The sequence below is a fragment of the Lissotriton helveticus genome, chromosome 11 (assembly GCF_964261635.1).
Source record: "Lissotriton helveticus chromosome 11, aLisHel1.1, whole genome shotgun sequence".
In the NCBI taxonomy this organism is placed as follows: domain Eukaryota; kingdom Metazoa; phylum Chordata; class Amphibia; order Caudata; family Salamandridae; genus Lissotriton; species Lissotriton helveticus.
In genome coordinates, this window is record NC_136072.1 from 483085850 (window position 1) to 483109252 (window position 23403).

Consider the following 23403-nt stretch of genomic DNA (forward strand, 5'->3'; position numbering starts at 1 on the left):
ATCCGGACAACATCAGTCTGCATTGCGTCACATTCATAGGTCGTGCCCATACCAAACTCTGCAGCTGACAAGTGCACCAGTCTGTCCCCTGCCACACACTGTTCTTGGACTATGATGAACCTACATCACTCAAATCTGACATATGAGTGACTGCAAACACAACTACATGAATATGAGCACCTCACAGTCTGCTGACAATGACACACAGCTGCGTGAAAGTCATTCTTGCATACAGCATTGTGCACATTCAAATGACCACACCCCTATATGTTGCACAGGTATGATCACCATTGTCAGAACTCAGAGGTCCTGCTGACACTAAAATCCTCAACACACCAGTTGTCACTAAAAGGAAGCCACAACACAATGACATTTTGTCAGGCACCTGATGGCACATTTCAGGAAGCACAATCAGCTGGTCCATACACATGAGTGTGAGTACAGACTCCCCCAATGCTGTGGAGTGGGCATGACTGACCAGGTAAACCTAAAACAGTGTCTTGGCCTGAACAGTAGGCAGGTGTCTGGGCAACTATGACATACTTCCTAAACATACTCCTGGGGAAATTACATGGACTCACCTGATGCATGGGTATGTTTTTAGAACCCCATACACATGTTGTGACTCAGATCAGCCATTTGAACACATATGAAAGGCACACATAGAACACATGTCAGAGACCAGGCATAGTGCAAAGAATACACCCACCCACGATACACACATCAGAGTCCCGGTAACATATGCTGTGCATGACCCTCAGCATAGTAGAATGAAGGGACACAGTGCCCAAGTTTAAAAAAAATCACAGACTGTAGGGGCCACAACTGTGGATCAGATGAGGAGTGTGACCAGCACAATTGAGGGACATGAGTCCTGGACTCCAAGACCAACGTAAATTGGGAGTATGACCTGGCCAAAATACAGCAAATGGCATGTCAGACATGTTCACAGATCAGGCATGGACTTACCCCCTCCTTGCTGCTGTCTGCCCTTCAGTTGCCCATCCATGTCTGGGAAGACCACCGCCAGAATCCTGAGCATGTGGGGGGTCAGGGTCCAGTGTCCGCCCCTACGACGAGGAGGCGACAGCTGCAGCTGGACCCTCGCGATCCTCCGGGTCCAGCCACGTAGGTCCTGCCACCTCTTCTGGCAGTTGTGGATCCGGCGCTTGTAGACCCCCACTGATCTCACTGCCCCGATGATGGTCAGCCAGATTTTATGCTTCTGGTGGGCATCAACCTGTGAGCATAACAAAGTGAAGAGGACATTACCACGGATGTATGACGTTACAACGCATACTTTTACAACGCCTACCTTTACATCGCAAGTATTACAACGCATACCATTACAACGCATAGTGCTTTGGGGCGCTGGATAGTGAATAGTTTAATTTACTATTCCAACTCCATTCCCCGTGGATAGTAGGGAAGGTGTTGGATAGTACATTAAACCTATTCCCTATCCTAGAGCGCCCCCCAGCGCAATGCGTTGTAATGGTTTGCGTTGTAAAGGGACTGCGTGGTAAAAGTTGCGTTGTAAAGGATGTTTCCCCATTACCACACATGCCACATAATTGTGCTGCATACAGTTGGGAATACATGTAGTCATCACAAAGCTAAAAGAGCTACACAGGTAGTGCACCCATATGAATGAGCATGTGTGCTGTAGGTCTGAGATGGCAACACTGGCTAGGAATTTAAGGCTTGCACACCTGCACTACTGCAGCAGGACACCTGTTCATCATATGTACCCACATAAATAGGTAGCTGAAAGTATTCAGTGCATATGCCTCACACTGCTGTGCACACTTCTATTACTTTTAGTTAGACAACTTGCAGAAAATGATAGGCAGTGGACTGCACACTCACTTTCTCCCCTGGTTTCCCATACAGCTTGCTGTACTCTGGGAGGATCCCATCCAGCAGAGCCTCGTTCTTCTACTCAGTGAATGCTGGGGCCCTCTCCAGAGTACATGCCATTGCAGGATCCAGAGGAAGCATAGACAGCAGCAGCAGTGGATTAGGGAAAGTGGTCCTGTAGCATGTAGTGCAGGCAAGTGAGCTCCCTGGGGGCGTGCCAGCCTTAAAGCAGTGCTGCAGAAGCAGATTCTGTGACATTGCCCCTCACTGATAGGCCAGACACGGTTGCATTCTATAAATCTGTCCAATCCATGGAAATGTAAGACTCCTACACGTCTTCCGCATCGTTCAAATCACTCACCTTCAGGGCACCCTAGGATTGCAACATTGTTGTACACATTCAACTGAATTAACAGCGCACGACTCGAAAGTTTTTTGAATTCGCGTCCATCTCCATGACAGCCCATGGCCAATGAGTGCGCACGGCTCGGTAAACTGACTATCCGACGCGTATTTTTTTATCAAGATACATCCGTCTGGATATGATTCTATGGGCTATGCGTGCGCACAGCTCGGTCCATGTCTGTATGACGCGTCTGCTTACAAGTCACCCGCATCGGGTCACATTGCATACGTGTCCAACATGCATGAACCGAGCCGTGCGCACGCATTGCCCATTGGCATCAATGTGTTCTGATGCGGGTGACTGTAATGCATACGCATCGTGCAGTCAATGGACAAGGTGTGAGCACTACTCGGTCCATGCATGTACGGCGTGTCTGCATACAAGTCAACCGTGTTGGATCACATTGGTGTGACTTGCAGACGGTTTACACACAAATGTCAGTGCCATGGCCACACCTTCAACACCACAGCATGTCCCACACTGCATCCCATGGCATGTAAGGCTGCCTCACCTGCGTGTGTATGGGGTGGCAACATTCCTAATCTAGAAGGTCACTTAGGTAAAGCCACTCCCAGGCTGGGCAGGGGTTCATGGGGTCAGATTGGTTTTGGTGTGGTGCGCCTCACAAATATAATGTCCAAATGTTGGCTTATGGGCATGAGTCATGGACATGTGTATGACCTGTCACATACACCATGAGTACAGGGTTGCATGTCATGTACGTCACAGCCAGACCCATGGCCACAATCATGATGTACACACACAGTCTGTGTGCATGTTGTGTCTCAGAAGTTTGTGGTTCCATGTGCCCAATGTGAAACAGGGTCCACTAAGTGCCTTATGCAGCCAAACTCATGCTGTGTGTGTGTCTCAGGGATGTCCATGTATGGCCTGCAGGGACCACAGGGGCCACAAACTGTGGGACTCGTGTTTGGTTGTGGGATGTCCATGATATAACATGTCATTCCAGTGCACATGTGGCAATACAGGGACCATGGCTATCTCCCTGATATGGAGTTGTGATGCCTGTGGAACATCAGTCCTCACTTGTCACTGTGTTGTGTGTTTTTCACGTGCCAGCAGTCCATGGGTACTCAGCCACAGCCCAATGATTTGCCATTGCACCACAAGGAACTCATGCACACATGTGTCAATGATATGTGAAAGGATGGGCATGAAGGTGACATATGTGTCCATAACCAACCACCCACACCTTAGTTAATTGTGAATAGCTATGATGTATAATGTGATTTTTTGCTAGGTGAGTGCCACGTGGGTAGCTGAATGTATAATGTTACTTTACTCATCTCTGTACTGCAGGGCCCCAGCAGTCCATAGACCGTTCCCTGACCTCGAGACCATGGAGTAACATGACGCATCCGACGGTACCGCATCACCAGGAGCATGATCGATGAGTTGGCAGGGCAGTTTGCACTAAATCTGCTAGTTGGCCGCACATACCCAACAGCACTGACACCAAAGGTGAAGGTGATGGCAGCCCTGCACTTCTTTGCTACCGGTACCTTCCAACACACTGCGGCTAGTGTTGGTGGTATGTCACAAACTATGTTCAGCCATGTGCTAAGAGATGTCTTGGAGGGGATGTTGACTCACCTGGACTCCTACATCAAATTTCCTACACCGGATGAACTCGCAGAGATCAAGGATGCCTTCTAAGGACCGGAGAGGATGCCAAACGTGATAGGCTCAATCGAGGCACACATGTGGCCCTGATACCACCACGGGCACAGGAACAGACATATCGCAACCGCAAACATTACCACTCAATCAATGCTCTTGTGGTATGTCTGGCGGACATGGTGATTACACAAAGTTGGTGTTTATTTTTCCCTGGTTCGGCCCACGATGCCTACATCTTGAGGAGAAGTCGCATACCGTTGATGATGTCACAGATGCCAAACCAGCGTGCCTGGCTTGTTGGTGTGTACTGATTACCATTGTGTTTGTTTTGCAATGTTGTCTCCCACCCCTTACAATACTCAACTAATGTGTGATTCTTTGGCCTCCATGCTTGCATGATGGCCAGCCTGCTCCTGTTGCATGTCCTTGAGGACCCCCACTACCTGGCTGAATCCTCCGTTGCTATCCTGGTACGCATCTATGATGCGTACCAGTTAGGGGCCATCAGGCAGTCCAGGCCCCTCTGCAGACCGTGACCTCTGCCTAACACCACTCCTACCACCCCTAGACACACGGGCTGTACCTGTGGGTGTTGCTACTGGTATGATTGTTTGTAGCATCCTGGGTTGCCGGGGCCACTGTGCTGTTTGAACTTGGTCTCCAAGGTCTGTCTGTGTTGGCAGGGGTGTTAGGTCTGTGGCTATATGGTGTTGACGTGGCTGCTGGGGGTGCAGGTGTTTCTGATGGTGGGGCTGTCTGATGACTCACACCGGAGGTGCCAGGATGATCTTTGTCATCCGAAGGGGACAGACCCAGATCGACACCAGAGAGCTCATCATCCACCAGAGTCTGGGCCAGGGACTCATCTTCACTTGCTGCTGTTTCCCCAGTAGCACCTGTGTTTGGAAGAGACAGACATTGTCAGTTATGTTACTACATACATCAATGGTTTAACTATGTATATTGCAACAGGGAAGGGGGCAGAGGTACTGATACATTCATCTTGCAATGGGTAGTACTAACAATGAAGGAGGAGGAAAGGGATAACTCATCCTGTGCAGCCATGATATGTACATGATTTAATTCCTTAGTAAATTCCCTCCTATACGTATACAGGAATGGGGCCGTGTTTCTTGGATTGCTGCCTCAGTGTACTGTAGCTGCATTTACTTTGGTTCACCTTTACTGCATATATGATGTGCCTCCACCTGGAGGCAGACTGGCTGCTTTCCCAGTAGTGACCAGAGGATATATTAGGTCTAGGATCACATGGGGCTGCTACATGTTGACCAACAGTGACCAATCCTGGTGCAGTGGATCAGTAGCTGGATCCACAAACAACACCTTTGTTTGTAACTTCATACATCACAATGTTCAACATTTTTCCTTTGGGTGTTGTGTGTGTTTTTGACTCACAGCACTTCAGCACAACACACACTCTCAGTTTTCTCCTCTGGGCCCTACTGGGGAACCAGCCAGGTTACCTCCAGGTGGAGGCACAGCACATTTGCAACAAGGGGAGCCAATGATGCTGCTGCTACAGTACACTGATGCGGAAAAACATCATATCATGCACTACGCATGTGTACATATGTGAGGCTTTCAATGGAGGCAACACAATCAGTAATGAATAAGGTTGCACAGGAGGAGTAGACCATTCACCCCTCCTTGATCTCTGTAACAATGTTTGATATACATGACATTTGCAACGTGACGTCAGGATGCATGCCTGAACACTGCATTGTCTTCAGTCGTCACAGACAGAGATTGATGTTGTGGTAGCACAGTGTCCTGCCAACATGAAGCCTTTCAATCTGCATGTAGATGTGTGCACAAGCTCATGTATGGATTTCGATGTACATGGTCATTGGTACTCAAGGGCCATCAGGTGGCTGACACAGGAGTGTAATCCCTGTTAACATTTGACTCTGCTTCTCTGTAAGGGGGTGTGCCTGTTCTATCAAGATGGCAGACAGTGGAGTTCTGGTGTTTGATGGTGGCCAATTCCCAGCAGAGCCTTGTGCTCCCCACAACAGAGCCCAGTCCCAGGGTACCTGCCAGCCCATTTCCACCCCCTGTGAAGGGAGCATGGTGCAGTGTGGGCTTGCTGGGCCATGTAGGTGGCTGAGGTTTGTGAGTGACTGCAAGTCTCACCATGCTCTGGGCTACACCTCCCTTCCGAGCATGCCCTCACTTCCCTCCTTATGACTCTACTTCCCTGTGACGGGGTGTGCCTGTGCTGTCAAGATGGCAGACAGTGAAGTTCTGGTGTTTAATGGTGGCCAATTCCCAGCAGGTCCTTGTGCTCCCCATAACAGAGCCCAGTCCCAGGGTACCTGCCATCCCATTTCCACCCCCTGTGAGGTGAGCATGGTGCAGTGTGGACTTGCTGGGCCATGTAGATGGCTGAGGTTTGTGAGTGACTGCAAGTCCCACTATGCTCTGGGCAACACCCCCCTTCCCTGCATGCACTCACTTCCCTCCTTCTGACTCTGCTTCCATGTGAGGGGGTGTGCCTGTGCTGTCAAGATTGCAGACAGTGAAGTTCTGGTGTTTAATTGTGGCCAATTCCCAGCAGGGCCTTGTGCTCTCCACAACAGAGCCCAGTCCCAGGGTACCTGCCAGCCCATTTCCATCCCCTGTGAGGTGGGCATGGTGCAGGGTGGGCTTGCTGGGCCATGTAGGTGGCTGAGGGTTGTGAGTGACTGCAAGTCCCACCATGCTCTGGGCTACACCCCCTTCCCAGCATGCCCTCACTTCCTCCTTCTGACTCTGCTTCCCTGTTAGGGGGTGTGCCTGTGCTGTCAAGATGGCAGACAGTGAAGTTCTGGTGTTTAATGGTGGCCAATTCCCAGCAGGGACTTGTGCTCCCCACAACAGAGCCCAGTCCCAGGGTACCTGCCAGCCCATGTCCACCCCCTTTGAGGTGAGCATGGCGCAGTGTGGGCTTGCTGGGCCATGTAGGTGGCTGAGGTTTGTCAGTGACTGCAAGTCCCACCATGCCCTGGGCTAAACCCCCTTCCCAGCATGCCCTCACTTCCCTCCTTCTGACTCTGCTTCCCTGTGAGGGGGTATGCCTGTGCTGACAAGAAGGCTGACACTGGCTTGCTCTATTTGTTGGTAGGTTTGTACATGTCATGACACAGTTACAAATCACTATGATGTGGCCATTATTATGTTTGTCTGACTAGCATAGACTTCTTGGGCTGATTGACTTTTGTTTCCTATGCCTTTGCTATCAGTGCATGGTTTCACTGTCCCCTTAATGGTGAAGTGTGTGTATTGCGACACAATATTGAGCATATTGATTGTGTACTCACCAGGCTCTGGTATGTCAGGTAGGCCATGGATGCCCTCTGGTGGTAGGATGTCCCGTGCCTTCTCCTCCCAGGACCTGAAGTAGACTGGTTTGGCAGGAGGGCCACTGCCAGTGATCTGGCTCAGGGAGTGTTCCTTCTGGAGGAGCTTCATGACCCTCCTGCGCACGTCATACCACCTGTTCAGGATGCCGGTCTTTGTGCGATACGCTGGTGCTTGTGCGATCACCTTGTCCACGATCCTGTCTCACATCTTGGTTTTCTGTGACATGGGGGTCCTCTGTACCAATGCGCCAAACAAATATGGCTCCACTCTGAGGATCGCATCTACCAATATTTCTAACTCTGTGTCTGTGAACTGTGGATTCTTCTTAGGGGGCATGGTGATTGGTGGTAGTGAGGAGTGATGTGGGTGGGTGGGTGTGTGGGTGCAAGTGAGGATGGGTGGGTGGCTGTTTTGGTAGGTGTATGTGTGAGAGCTTTTGGAGGGGTGCTGATGGTGTGTGGGCTGTGTGATGGGTGAGTTGTGTGTCTGTGGCTGGTGTCTCAAGTTGTTCTGTGCTGGCTGGTCTGTTGTATTTGCAAAGGATCATGGTTGTGTATTTTTGCCTTTTTATAGGTGGAATTGGGGGGGTGACTTTGTGCCAATTTATTTATTTTTTATTTATTGACTTTGTCATTGCTTGACTGGTCCTTTTTTTTGTGTTTTTGACATTGTTTTTTGTGGGCATGTAGGAGACGTTCTTCTAACCAAGTTGGACGCTCATGTTGGCTTGTGTGGGCTGCTCTGTGCCTTTCACGCAGATTTGGTTCTGTGTTGCATGCGAATCGATCGCGGTGGTCTTTCTCGCTTCAGGTATGTTTTCGGGCCGTGTCGGTCGTGTGACTTGGGCTCCGTGCGAATCGGTGGGTTTTCATGCATTTTGCATCGTACTGTGCGTGTTGGACGTCGCGGGTACTTATCGGTCAGGTTCAGTCCGGGTTCGTGTCGGTCCGTGCTACTCGTGTCCATTTTCCGGCAGGATTTTGTACGTCTCGGTCGTACAGCTTATTTTGTGTACGGCTCAGTCGTAGATCACAGGCTTTGCATCATAGTGCACGGGTCGTAGGGTGCCGGTAGGTGTCAGTCAGACTCTGTTCCGGGTACGAGTCGGTCAGGCCGATGTCCGACCCGAATCGGAATCGGCCCCATAATCTCATGACTTTTTAAATTGGTATGTTGTTTCCATAAGGATGGGATCTTGTAGGATATAACTTTCAGTAATTTTGTGAAATGCTAAACAAATGCTTGCACATTTTTTAAATTGCTATTTGTCTCTACATGAAAACTGAGAGATTTTTGGGAATTTTGCATATTATATATTTAGTGTGATAAATGGTGTGGTGGCAGATATACTTACTACACAAGCACAAGTTAGAATTTGCTTTCACAAGCTGTATTTTGTCATTTTCATGTTTTCTTCTTAAAGCATGTTTTGCCTTTTCTCTCACTTATAAAATGAGCATGTTAATAATTATTCTGACAAACACCCACTGAGAATTAATTACTCATAAATCTAACAGGTTCCCTTACAGTTTAAAATTATGACAGAGAGTACCTGGCACTGTAATTAACTGTGCAGATGGCAATTAATTTCCTGTTTTCCTTGTGGCAGGCCTTGGTTGAGATGCAAATCCTTGTGAGTGGGAGGTCCAAACCAATGTTGGGCAGTATACTTCAATTTAGTTTTTTGATAAAATAAGTGAGTTCATTTTATTTACCCTATTTTGGGGAGGGCATCGAAAGGAAGGCTGTCCTCAAATGTTTTCCTAATTTACTGTTTTTGTGTGTTACAAAGCATATGAGATGGAGGAAGAGCAATGTCATACCGTTCATACTTTCTCAGTAAAACTGTGCATTTGTTGGACAACATAAATGTCAAAACTGTGCAAGACTGATTCTACGCACACCATCAGGATATGTTGGCCTTAGCCCTGTTAGCTCACAGTGCACCATCTTTACCCCTAACCTAGCATGATAACAGGTGAAATGTGCAACCTCAGAACATGACAACCTAGACTCCCCAAGGAAATCATGAAAAAGATCTTAAACCCTTTTGTTTGCTAAATCATGCATACCCAAAGAGATACACAATAAGACTAATCGGTCAACATGTTTCAGATGTATGGTCTAAGTGTGGCTTTCATCAGGACTTGTGATGCTGCTGCAAAAAGTGCGGGTGATATAACATAAAAGGATACAGGGACACAAATCTTCTTGATGTGCCTGTTACAAGGAGAATATTACTCGTAACTACTGGGTAAGTCGCCACCCCTCTCCCTGGCAACTGCTCAAGAAAAAGGCACCGCTCTGTCCGTCGATACCTCGGCCAAGTGTAGAGCCCGATTAGTCTTATTGTTACCACCGCAGTTTTGAATCCAGACCGCTGATGCACTGCGTTTTTAATCCTAGAGGAGTACGTCTTACAATAAAGATTTTTTGGACGTCCTCGAGCTAGTTTTACTTCACCTTCCTCACAGTTCTTCATAATATTTTGTTTGCGCTGCGCCCTCACTCATACTATTAGCTCTTCATTTGTGGATTTAGTACATCCAATACAATATTCAAAACATCCCTGAGCTCCTCCCTCTCAGAGAGGGGGTTGTAGCCTCCAGAGGAACTAGGTTTTTCCTCTGGGAGGAGAATCCCAAATGATGAAGCATGTCACCTATGGTGAGTGAGGGATTTCGCCCTGAAAGTGGAAATGCCCAAAGATTTTTCTGTTGGGCGTAGGTATTGGTTTTATTTCATATTGACACATTACATTTGTAAATAAACAGTAGTGGTTTGCCACACCTTTTTACTATTATTAGAGACCTCAGGATTTTGTACTGTTTTTTGTTCTGATATTGGTGAATAAATCCTGTGTGGTCTCAAAATCTTCCCTAGGACCCTCTGGCTTTGAACCGTTTATTGTTACAGGCACACTCTACCAACCCCATGTGCGTGGGGCCCAACACCTACCCCATTCACACATGTTTCCCTGCAGAAGAATTATGTGCACTGCTGCTGCCCCTATGGTTGATTAACCATACAGTGAATTTTGGAGTCTATTGCTCCCTTTCCTGCCATGGATAGATACAATGTTGCTTCCTTGTCCTGGGCAGGCCCATCTACTAAAAAGGACACATGTTGAGAGAGAGAGATGTTCTTTGAAAGGACCATAAACTGTTAAATAAAGCATGGCTCTTAAAGAAATGTACTTGTTCTCTCTTCCTAGTATTACCAGCTGCTCTCTAAAGCAGGGGTCACAAGGGCAGTGTCAGGGGTAACAAAGGGAAAGACAGGTGTCACAGTTTCGACCCTTGTTGCCCCCTAAATGACACCCATGTGTGTGCGTGTGTGTTCCTGAGTGTGTGTTGGCATGTTTAACTCAGACTGTGAGGACTAGGTTGGTCCTCATAGCATTGATAAATCCTGACAGATCCATATAAACAACATCTCTGTGAGGTCTGGCATGTTTTGAGGACTGGTTGCCTTGGTCTTTTTTAGTACTTTTGAGCAAGAGTATAAAAAAACTAAAAGTACAGTTATATTTACATTGTGCCCCATCATAATCTAGCCCAATAGCACGTAGAGTTTGAATAGTAAATACACGATTTATTACAATCAATGGCACACGCCTGTGTCAGTGTGCATGTGGGTTTGTGTGACAATTATCCCTTGAGATTGGAAGTTGTGTAAGTTGACCCTGCTGCCAAATGTTCTCTAAGTTTTGTTGCTGCTGCTTTGTGTGCAAGACTGCCATTAACGCACCAGGGGTCGTATCACATACAGTGTCCTGGGGGCGTAGCGGACACTTGTGCATGGCTTATGCGCCCCTGGGACACTTTGGTGTTACACAAGGGGCTGCAGATGCTTGTGTGCCCCTTTTGTAATGCTGATAGCTCTGATGCACATAAAGCGCCAGCACTATCTGCAGGGGGCGTTCCCTCATTTGCATGGCTGCACAGAGGCAAAGAAGCTGTTAGGAAACACACTGTCAGTGAGAGCAGCCCTCTGCAGGGGGGGTCCTATATACCCCCCAGACATCCACTTGCAGGCGAGTACAGTCACTGGCTGCACCTACCTTCAACAGGGTGCCTCTCCCCTTTTAAAGGAGCAGGCAGGTTGCCACCTGCACAGTGAAACACGGAGTGGCTGCTTCAAAGCCATTCTGTATTTCACTTGAAGGCGCTGTCCCCAGGGCAGCACAGGTTCGCGGGTGCCCTAGTGGCAGCACAGTCTATGTTATAGGTCGCACTTTCTCTGTTTGCGTCCGGTTCACTTGTTTTAAGGTGCGACATGCGCAAACAGTGAAAGTGCACCCTAATACATAATATGGCCCCAGATGCTGAAGAGGTGTCACAGGGATTGAAGTTTTTTTGTGGTGGCACATTTAAAAGCTATATGTACTCCTTAGCAATGGATACCCAGACACCACCAATTCTTCAATGTATCATGTGACATCCACACTCTCTAACCCTACCCCATCTATTAACATCCCTGTTGTGATTTACAAAAAGATTAAGACGCTTCTATCTTTTCACTGCCACCTTAAAAGTAGGGGTGGGCATAGTGGGCATAGTGGGGCTATGCAGAGTGCCACAGAGACGGTACCAATCTCCGCACACTCCGCGAAGCTCCGCTACGCGCCACCCGCCTCCCGCCCGCACTATTAATACATTATAAATAAGAATTTGAGACACCTTACCTTATCAGCGGCGTCCCCTGGCTTCCCTCCTACTCCATAGTGCCTTCTTCTGGAAGACTGAGCATTCGGGGCGCATGCGCATTCCTCTGGAGAAATGCGCGGGCGCCCGCGCATATGCACTTTTCAAGAAGAAGTTGCAATGGAGAAGGAGGGAAGCCCGGGGAGACCGCCGATAAGGTAAGGTGTTTTTAATTCTTGTTTATAATGTTTTAATAGTGCAGGCTGGAGGCCAACTCTGCTCCGCCCCATGTGTGCGAAGATTTGCCTGTTCCGCCTACTTCGCGGAACGCGGAACAGGTAAAATTCTGCACATTCCGTGGGCGGAACGGAGTTGTCCGTCCACCCCTACTTAAAAGCTGCCCCTTTTTTCAGCATCTTCTCCCATCCTTCTGTTACCTGGTCAGCTGCACAGGAACCATTCTATATACATTCACTGCAGCTTCACTGATTTACCATCTGATCTGAAATATTTGTGGTTTGTTCGCTGTCTTTCCCTGGTCGGTCCTTCTTCACTAAAATGAAAATTAGGTTGATCCTCATAAGTATTACATTGAAATTGTCTACAAATAATTAACCAACTTTGATTTGAATGTTTTCTTCAATATTTATACATGCTGCCTAATACATGATTCACAGTATGGGTCTTTCAATGGTTTATGTTGTACATTGCCCTTAGGGCCAAGTCAAAGCCTCCCTTGGCTTTAACTTGGCTTTCCCTTTGAACTTTGTTGCTTAACCACTTTTGAGTTGGCACAGACAGAGAGAGACAAAGAGAGACTGTTTGCACGTGCATGGTCGAGGTGGACACTGATCAGATTTTGTCTGGACAGACCATATTTCTATCATACATTCCAACTGTGTCAGTACTGACTATAGTGGAACAAATGCAGCATAAATGCATTGTAGATTACAGTGTTAATGTAACTATCTGAAACAAATATAACTGTAGAAAGCCACCTTGGCATGCACAGGAACAATGCAGTACTGATCATTTTTATGTTTCTTCGTATTTATGACATTTTATCCTGTGTTTTGTGTATTATTTTATGAAGCAATTATGCGCCATATGATGGTGCATCACAGAGTCGACCTTACTCCCATCGCTTGATGGCACCTATACTCAACAGCAGTAGGTACAATACCAAAAAGCTTTTGGCAGCTAATGTATTGTGCAGGTGATTTCGAGTTTGCTACTTGTATGCAAGCTCCTGGAAACCACACGCAGAGAAATGCATGAAAAAAGAAGCATTTGTCAGAGAGATCCTCCACTTCACATGTCATTTTAGAGGTGGAATACGTCTTTTGTGTAAATCATACAACAAACAAAAATGAACTCAATTTTCATCCATTGAGAAGAGGTGTAGTCTGCCAAGTAGAACATCTCGGATCATGGAACATTGCATAGGAAATTTTGGGGTCTGCCAAGTAGGACGTCTCGGATCATGGAACATTGCATAGGGAATTTTGGAAATCTTTGCCTCAGATCCCACAGGCTTCATCAACAGCAGCCCTCAAAGCAGACTGTTTCTTTACCCCTATTGAGCGCTAATGCCAATAAAGGGTGATGAGCTGCCAAGCCAAATGTGGCAAAGCACGCACAGCCCACCTGATTGAAAGATTCTGGAAAAAATGTTTTCAATCCCAACAATAAAACCACCAAGAACTATCAAGTGATGCAAGAGCCATAGAAACTGAACCTCTCAAATGAGATGTTTCTCACTCATTCCCCCATGAGCAGGAGGCTTACAAACCAATACTGAAAAGAGAATACTAGGAATTTCACTGGTGAAAAAGGGGAAGATGGATAGAAGCATATGGCCTGTACCGATAACAGCAACCATCTTATTCAAGGTGGGAGTAGTGCCGAATGTTTGCCCTAGTTAGATTCAAGCTGTTGGACTCACACAATTGAAACCACAGATGGATCAAAACCTTTCAGACAGAATGACTCTGCAACAGGAATTTATTTGAAATTGAATTGAGTTTTTCATATCCTCCTAGAATGTGAGTGGTACTCAAAGCACAGAAATACCTTTCTAGAGAAATAGACAAGGCAAAAGCAACTGGAAGATCCTGGGGATACTTTCACAATAGCCTGGGGGATTATTAACCTGAAATTACCCAGAAAATTGCAGCCTCCCTCGAGGCATCATCAAAGTCAGAAGATCCAAAATAGCATAGATATCCTCATATTTGCAGGCATCACTAGGTAGGTAAAACATCTACCTACCTCCATAGTACAGTCCAAGGCCCCTATGCAAGCAGGGCACTCCTCCAGGAAAACATAGGCAAGTTATTAATAGTCAAATGCCTTGGCATAACAATTTTCATGCCCGCCAATGTCCTCTTAGCTCTGAGCTACTAGCACTACAGAAGGCTAAAACAAAAATCAGTCAGTAAGTGAACAGGACAATATTAAGAAAGCCAGGAAACATTCAAGGCTAGTGGCATGAAAACAAAAACTTCAGCTACCACTGCATGGAGTTCTTACCATTTATAATCACATGTTGCAGCACATGTAGACTATTTTTCACTATAGCATGACCATGGGTAGGAAGACATTCCCTGAGATTATCTTCCTCTCATGGGATTCTCTATCCATCACAGTCACGTGTCCTTCCCCTCACTTCTCCCCACTGACGTGGATCCTGGGCACACAGCTTCCCCTATACCAATCATGCCTTCCCTACGTGGTTTCCATAACAGTTCAACAAACGCTTTGAACTTTTATATGCAAAGGCCTAACTGACTATAGTAAGTCTCTTCAGATGGCAGATTGAAGCAGGTAAGTTTATTTGTAATTACAGAGCTGCATGGGACCAGAGGACAAACACACAGGCGCTCCTCCGAAACCAGCACCGGTTTAACTGTTAACCACAGTGTCATAACATTCTTAACCCTGCATCATCAGATTCTAAATCAGGAATCTTGAGTGCTGATGATTCTATAACAAAAAGCTAACCAGTAAGGTATAACACATCTTCCCTTCTGTCAACAATACACTGATCAATAGAGATTACCCAGACATAACACCTGGGAAGGGGAATACAGATCACCCAGACACAACACCAGGGAAGGGTAATGGGAACACATGACGACACAAACAAATAATAGCAACCACCAAAAATCAATAGAAACCACCAAAATCATTAGCACCAGAAAATGTAAGTATTAAAAAAATAGGTTGCCTTCAGGTAAGACACCTGCTGGTCCTAATAATGCATTGTGAACGTTTGCGTAATAACGGTCTCTGGGAATCCTCTTCCGAAACATCTTGAGCATCCCTTCGGTTTTGGCCAGCATGATCAAATCAGAGACCCGGATGGTTGTTGAGACGATAAGCATGGGCCAGGTTTTGACCAGCCTGGTCACATCTGAGACCCTGATGTTTGTTGAGATGATCACCAGGGACAGACTCACTTTGAAGCTCACTCTCACATTCACTTCCCTCTTTAACAACTTTTGAGAGGTTCCACCAGTGCCCTCCGTAGACTATCCCATCCTCATCACCAAATGTATTGTAGTAAGGCTGGACCACCAAAGCCATGGTGGCGTTCCGACACTGCCACACTGTGGCACCGCCTGCCGCATTCCGAGTGTGGCAGTCGGACCACCACAGGACCACTGCAGGCACCAGGGATCCTTGATCCAGCGGCAGTGGCATAGCAGTCAGAGGCTGCAATATGCTGGTGGCGACCCGTGTGGAGCTGGTGTTGCAGACCACTGGTAGTGAGCTTGGACCTCTGACATATATGCCCATAAAGTATTATGGCTCTCGCAGGGCCACATACTGGACCATGCATAGGAGCCCTGCAGATCTTTCTAGCCAGCCTGAGAGCAGCAGATTCATGAGGCACAAACGGGCCCCACATTTCCTGGAGCCACAAACAGCACAAGGACCTGGACGAAAGCAGGGTTTGGTGAGTGGCTCTGAGAGCTGGACAAGGTCTAAACGGGTGCTATGAAAGAGGGAACTGTACGAGGAGCTCAATGGATTCAGTGATACAGATTGAGACTGTGGCATTTTCTAAAGGATGGTAGCTAGTTGCTGTGCTTTTTGGGTACCCTGGTTCTGTGGCTGGATTGTTTTGGAGAGTGGCGACCATGGCAGGAATGTGAATTTGAGAAGCTAAACCCCATGTAATAGTCCCTTCAACACTTTGGGGAATTTTCCTCCCAGAGGCATCTTGCTTTTCTACACACTATGCTTCTGTGTGGAGTTTCTTTTTGATCATGCTGAAAGACAAAAGGGCGTGTATGTCTCAACAAACAAGGATAGAATAATACGCTTCTGGCCCTGAAGAATTCTCCTGTCGAGAGGCCATGGATGGACCATTGGGGACACATATTTTATCAGTGATCAAAAAGGCTGGCCAAACACTGGAAGCAATAATTGGTACTGTTTCTCTTGGTGTAAATCTCCTCCCAAAAATTCGGTAAAGTCAGTGACAGGGTGAACCAAATGCAGGAAATAGAGCAAGGTATGTAATTAGAGGTGGCCAAACTGAAAAAACAACATATTCATTATCATCCCTAGCCCACCAACTTGACAATGGTGTGGAAGATGCAGAAGGCTGAGCACAGTATTGCACTCTGTGATTTATCATCCTTTCAGAGGGTGTGGAGGGTGAATATCCTGAGCAATTCCTGGAAACCTAGTTAAAGACCACTCTACATCCAATTGCCTTGTCCACATGTTTTACTGTGGAACAAGCACACACTGCACTGGTCTTCCACTCACCACCAGGAGCCCCTCCTCTGCCAATCCACATCAAAATTCTGAATTACAGAGACAGGGACTTAATCCTACGCAGAGCAAAAGAACTTTTGGAAATCCACAGCAAGGTGGTGATGGTGTGGATATATCTGGACTAAACACAGTGGGTGGAATGGCGGAAATTAACTTTTGAGCCATTAAAGCAATAATTGAGAGCTATGGAGCTCCAATATATGCTCTGTTTTCCAGCCAAACTGCAGGTCCTGCATGAGGGCAAATCACATTTCTTTACAAACCTGTAACAGCTTTGGGACAGACCAGATAACTGTGCTGATCAGTATTCATGCTGGTTCATCAGCAGGAGCAGCTGAAGTGGACCGGAGTTGGCTACAGGTCACAACAGATGCACATGACTGTTCTAAGCTCCAATTGATTTCAGTACCAATTTCAACTCCTCCCTGGGCGAGAGTGTGTTTCTCATGATTTGTTTTTCTAGAGCTAGATAGGGCAGTGGGAGCAAATATTCTTCCCTTTTGACCCCGGGTTTTTTCTGTGTGGTCAGGGGAAGGCATATTAATGCTAACGCATAATATTCATGTCTAGTGTAATTTGGGTTATGGAGTATTTAATTTTGAACGATAGGGAGTGGACTTTTTTCATCTGTCAGCCCTTGGGACTGTTTGTTAGAAGGTCACACTTATTGGGCACAGACTATTCAGTTGTACTGTTGATGTTTCATAGTGTCCACCCAGGAGGGGTGGGAGGGGTTAAAGTTTGCAGTTAGTGATAGTTCAGACATCTATGCAGTCAGACAACACCACAGTGTCCTCTATGAGCAATTCTCAATGTGAACATGACTGTAACCCAGTCACCCCTTGAAGAAAGGAGAAAAGGGCATTTGCTTTGAGTTTGAAGCACATTAAGTCATTCAGGTAACCAGATGAACTACAAAATACCAATATAGAATGTCAGAGGCCTTGGCACATTTAAAAAAAGATATAGTTTAATTTCCTTGAAGAGATACAGAGTGTTGATAGCTTGTCTCCAAGAGACCCGTCTCATTGACAAGGATCCACCAAGCTGGTGAGGAAATAGAGCTGGCACTTCTTTACATCTAAATACTCTGCCTAAGATAGGAAAGAGGCTATAAGGTTGCACCGTTGTCCCTTTTAAATGACAGTACTCCAAAGCAGACATAACAGGGAGGTACATTTTGATATCAGGCACCCTAGATGGTAGAGCCATCCCCATCCTTAATGTCCCAAATAGAGAATACCCAGAATAATACCCCAAGATGCAAAATCTCCTGGCTAAATACATTGACACCCTTTCATATGGATCGGGGACTTCATTTGTGTCCTTGACGGCACTCTGGATCAAACCTCCCCACGGATGGATATGAAATCAGGAATAACACAATCTCTCAGGGAGGCCATGGATAATTTGGAATGCACTGATATACCTTAGTAGGTATCTCCCGAACCATGCATCCATAGTTGCGAACTACGCTACAGCTGTCACCCCTAAGACTCCCGGCAGATAGAGACTTCCCAATGGATACGTACTGACCCTGCAATGCTAGAAATCATAGGGATTGCACTCGCAGAGTATTCTGAACATAAATGGGCCACCAGTGATTCACGTGGTAATGAATGGGAGGCCATGAAAGCCATCCTTAGGGTAAAATGCATAGGCTTCAGAAGTGGGGTTAGAGAACAGTTGATTAAAGAATTAAGAAAATACTGGAAGCTGCTTTGAACATGACTCAGGGTAAATCTCTGAACAGTTCAGATTATGATGCGGCCTGCCTTAAATTGTTATGAGTGCTGGGGGCGCTTAGGATAAGCTATAAGCTAGATAGCTACACACTGCAAGACTACAGGTAACACCTCCACAGAGATGGTGATAAATCAAGCAGGTTATTGGCTAGATTACTAAGCACTGAGCAGCAAGGACTCCCAACCCTCCCCATATGAACAACCACTGGTCCATATGCAATCACACAGATGGCAATTAACAATATGTTCTCTGAGCATATGCAAAACATTTACAAAAGTGGTCCTCTGGTGTCACCCAACTGCTTATGGACCTACTTAGATGGTATAGAGATACTGAGGCTCACTGACTCCCTCAGGGAAGAATTAGAGGGTGACCTGACATTGGAAGACCTTAAGAGAATTGCGGAGCTCTAAAATGCCCGAGAGTGATGGGTTCCCAATAGAGCAATATCAAACGTTCTCCCCTCACCTTATGACAAAGCTGTGGGGCACATAAAGAGAGGACTAGGAGGTAGGGATCCTGCCCCCCACTATGCATGAGTGCATTGTGTACATGCTTTGAAATCCTGGGGGGGGCTTTGGACTCCTCCACATACCGTCCTGTCACCATGATCAATTCAGACATGAAAATCTTGTGTAAAGCATTAGCAGTCAGATTAGGTTAGCTAACGGAATCCAAATATGGGATGACCTGTGTGGATTTATCTCTGGGAGTAATACGGTAATGAATATTTGATGTTCGATGCAAGTGCTCTTCTCTGTACATGATAGAGTGAAGACTTGGACTTTCAGGTCATAGACTTGGAGAAGGTGTTTATTACCCTCATATGGATTATCTTTCGTAAGTCTTCTGCCATGAGGGGTTTGGCCCAGAATTTCACAAATAGGTGAATTATTGTGTGAGGATCCCACTGTCTGGGTTCGGCAGGCAAAGTAGTGTCTAAAAATTGAACAGTTCAGTGGGGAACACAATAAGGCAGTCCCCTCTCCCCATTACTATTCACCCTAGAGCCCCTAGTGATAAAACGTTGTTTTGAAATGGCAGAGTGGAGAATCACCATTGGGGATTTATCCCACCTTGTTTCTCTATGAATGCTGACAACACACTGTGTTATTTCAGACTCCGCTAGTAGTCCTTCCTGCTGCTCTTAGAGCAACTATGTAGTTTTGGTATGTTCTTGGGACTGCAGGTAAACATAAAAAAAAGCTTGCTCTTCCTTTAGGGGACTTTATCATTCAAAACCCCAAAGTAGTTGTTGGACATTGGGCTGCTATGGGAGACAGACCAGTTTCGATACTTAAGCAATATGGTAGCACATTCAGCTGACAAATAATATAAATATAATATGGGACAAGTGATGCAAGCCTTGTGAACCTCGATCGAGTTCTGCTCGTTACCCCTTTCATTGATGAACAGGGTGGCTATCATGAAAATCATAGTTTTACTGCATTGTGTTTATATGTTATACAACTTGCTGTGCCATCTATCTGTGTCCACATTTAAACCACAGCTGGAGAGTTTGTTGGTTATATTGGTTTGGACAGGGAAGCACAGCAGAGTGTCCCTGGCCCTAATTAAAAAACCTTTTAAAGAAGGAGGATTATTTTTATTATGCAGCACAGACAGAGCACATGGCACTTTGGGTGGCAGAGAAAGACACTTGGGAAAATAGTCTACTTAAGGGGATGCCTCTCTCCTAGCTCTGCTTATGAATGGAAGCTGTATTACTGGGGCATTTCCATATATAGTTTAATAGACGTGGGTGGTGTGGGAATGCATTGTGCGGCGAATCATCCGCAGACCCCCATTTGCAAGAAAGCTTAGCATATGGGCCCTGTTACAATTCCACCAAATAACTGAGGTGGTGGCCCTGAATTGATGGTGTGATGGAGACTGTAATACCTTGGGGAATCTTTATCAAGAGGACACATTTATTACATTTCAAGATGACCAGAAGGCATTTGGGGTGGGACAGCGGCAGTTCCTCCATTATGCCAAATTAGCGAAAACGGCAAGGGAAACCTGGATGGAGTTTCCATCTACACTTGTTTGGACACATACCTTGCAAGCCATCCTACAACTGGGAACAACCTGGCACACTGTCACTCATTTGTATGGCAAATTAGGCAAGAAGTCTCCGTTTAACTGCAAAAGGGCAAGCGGGACTGGGAAAAGGATCTTGGTGACCTGTTCACTGGGAAGGTATGGGATGCAGCATGTACACCATTAATGCTTCATTTAAATTGATCCAATTCAATTTCCTTCATAGAATATACATGACCCGGGTAATTCTACGAAACACAGCTGGATAGCTTCTTAGAGGGGAAAGTCTTGGAGGTGGACGTGCGCTTTACTACATTTTATTATTTTTGAAAAAATCTTATTTTAAACAATGGTTTTACATGTTTTTTAACTTTATGATTGTTAATTTTGGATTATGATTTTATTTTCCATGTTGTGGTAAAAAGTTTAGAAATTTAGTAAATACATACAAAATATATTAATTATTAATAGTGATACAAATATTCTTTTGTATGTTAATGTTTAATTATGAACATATAGGTTTGCAGTTTTGGTTAGTGCATTTTTAAGTACATTTTAGCTTACTTTTTTATAGATCAAAGATCACGTGTGAGTATGGAGTATTGATTGTGTATTTAACATTTTCAGTGTGTAGCACCTAGCATATAATGTTTTAGATTGCTGTAGAAATAGTAAATTACACCCCTTTAGTGCACCGCACCTTTACTAAATGAGCTTAGATTGGAGTGGGAATAGTAAATGTTACCCATTTAATGTCCAACACCTTCCCCAAATTGGTATATTGTGCAGTGGAAGTACTTAATGTTACCTCTTTAAGGGCCATATGTATCAAGCCGTTTTTGAATCGCAAAGGCCGAAATTCGCAGAATTTCGGCCTTTGCGACTCGCAAGCGGCCGTTTTGCATGTTTTGGGATGTATGAAACATTCCCAAAATAGGGAATTGCAAAGTTGTGCGATTCCTCATTTTGCCATAGCATTTAGGGAATCGCAATTTTGCGATTCCTTAAATGCTATGTATGTAGCATTTTTGGCTAGCAAAATATGGTTAAGAATTCGCAAATTACCACCAACTTTTAGTTGATGGTAACTTGCGAATTCTTCAAAAAATGCATATTTTGGCATTTTTTAAGGTGGCATGTGATGCACACACATGCCCATAGGGCATGTATGTGCGCCATATGCACACACATGTACATTTCAGGGGTGCAGCAGGGTGTCTTTGAGACACCCCTGCACCCTTGAAATAATTCTCAAATTGCGATCAGAAAATTGCGAATTCGCAATTTGAGAATTATTTCGCAATCATTCCCATGGGCCTCCTGGCCCATAGGAATGCATTAGAAATTATTCCTTATTTGCGAATTTGCAAAATGCAAATTCGCAAATAAGGAATATTAAGGAATCGCTAAAAAATAGCGATTTTTTTCATACATACCATTTTGCAATTCCTAAATAACGATTCCTTAAAATTCACTATTTAGGAAATGCAAAATAGTTTGTTGATACATATGGCCCTTTGGTACAACGTCTTCCTCAAATTGGTTTAGATTGAAGTGGGAATAGTAAATGTTACCCCTTTAGTGTCCACTATGGTCCCCAAGTAGGTTTAAATTGAAGTGGGAGTAGTAAATGTCACCTGCTTAGTATATAACGCCTTTCCGAAATTGGTAAATATTGAAGTGTGAATAGTAAATGTCAACCTTTAGTGTCCACACCCTTTCCCAAATTGGATTAGATTATAGTGGATGTAGTAAATGTTACGCCTTTAGTGTTCAACACCTTTCCTCAATTAGGTTAGATTGGAGTGGGAATAGTTAATGTCACCCCTTTAGTATCCAATACCTTCCCCAAATTGCTTTAGATTGTAGTGGGAATAGTAATTACACATGATTAGTGTCCAACCGCTTCCCTGAATGTGGTTATATTAGAGTGGGAATAGTAAACGTCACCCATTTACTGTCCAACACCTTCCCCAAATTGGTTTACATTGCAGTGGGAATAGTAAAAGTTACCCTTTTAGTGTCTAACACCTTTCTCATATTGGTTTTGATTGGCCTTGGAATAGTATATGTCACCCTTTTATTGTCCAACTTTCCCAAATCTCACTCCTTTTGTGTCCAACGCCTTCTCCAAAGTAGTATAGATTGGAGTGGGAATACTAAATGTCAACCCTTTACTATCCAACACCTTCCACAAATTGGTTTAGATTGGAGTGGAAATAGTAAATGTCACCCTTTTTAGAGTCCAAACCCTTCCTCTAATTGGTTTAGATTGGAGTGGGAATAGCAAAATGTCACCCATTTAGTATACAGTGCCTTCCCCAAATTAGTATAGATTTGAGTGGGAATAGTAACTGGTGCGTTTTGTGTCCAGGACCTTCTCCCAGTTGGGTTAGATTGGAGTGGATGTAGTAAATGCCATTCCGTTAATGTCCAACACCTTCCCCCAAATAAATTAGATTGGAGTGGGAATAGTTAATGTCACCCCTTTAGTATCCAATATCTTCCCCAAATTGGTTTAGATTGGAGCTGGAAGAATAAATGTTACATGTTTAAGGTCCATCACCTTCCCCAAATTGCTTTTGATTGGAGTGGGAATAGTAATTGTCATCCCTTTAGCGCTCAACATCTTTCCCAAATTGGTATAGATTGGAGTTGGAATAGTAAATGTCACTAATTTAGTGTCCAACAGTTTTTTCAAATAGTTTACTTTGGAGTGGGATTAGTAAATGTAACCCTGTGAATATCCAAAACCTTAACGTAAATTGGTTTAGATTGGAGTGTGAATAGTAGATGTCACCCTTTTATTTTTCAACTCCTTTCTCAAATGGTTTAGGTTGGAGTGGGAAAAGCAAATGTTACCCCTATACTGTCTAACACCTTCTCTAAATTGGTATGGGTTGGAGT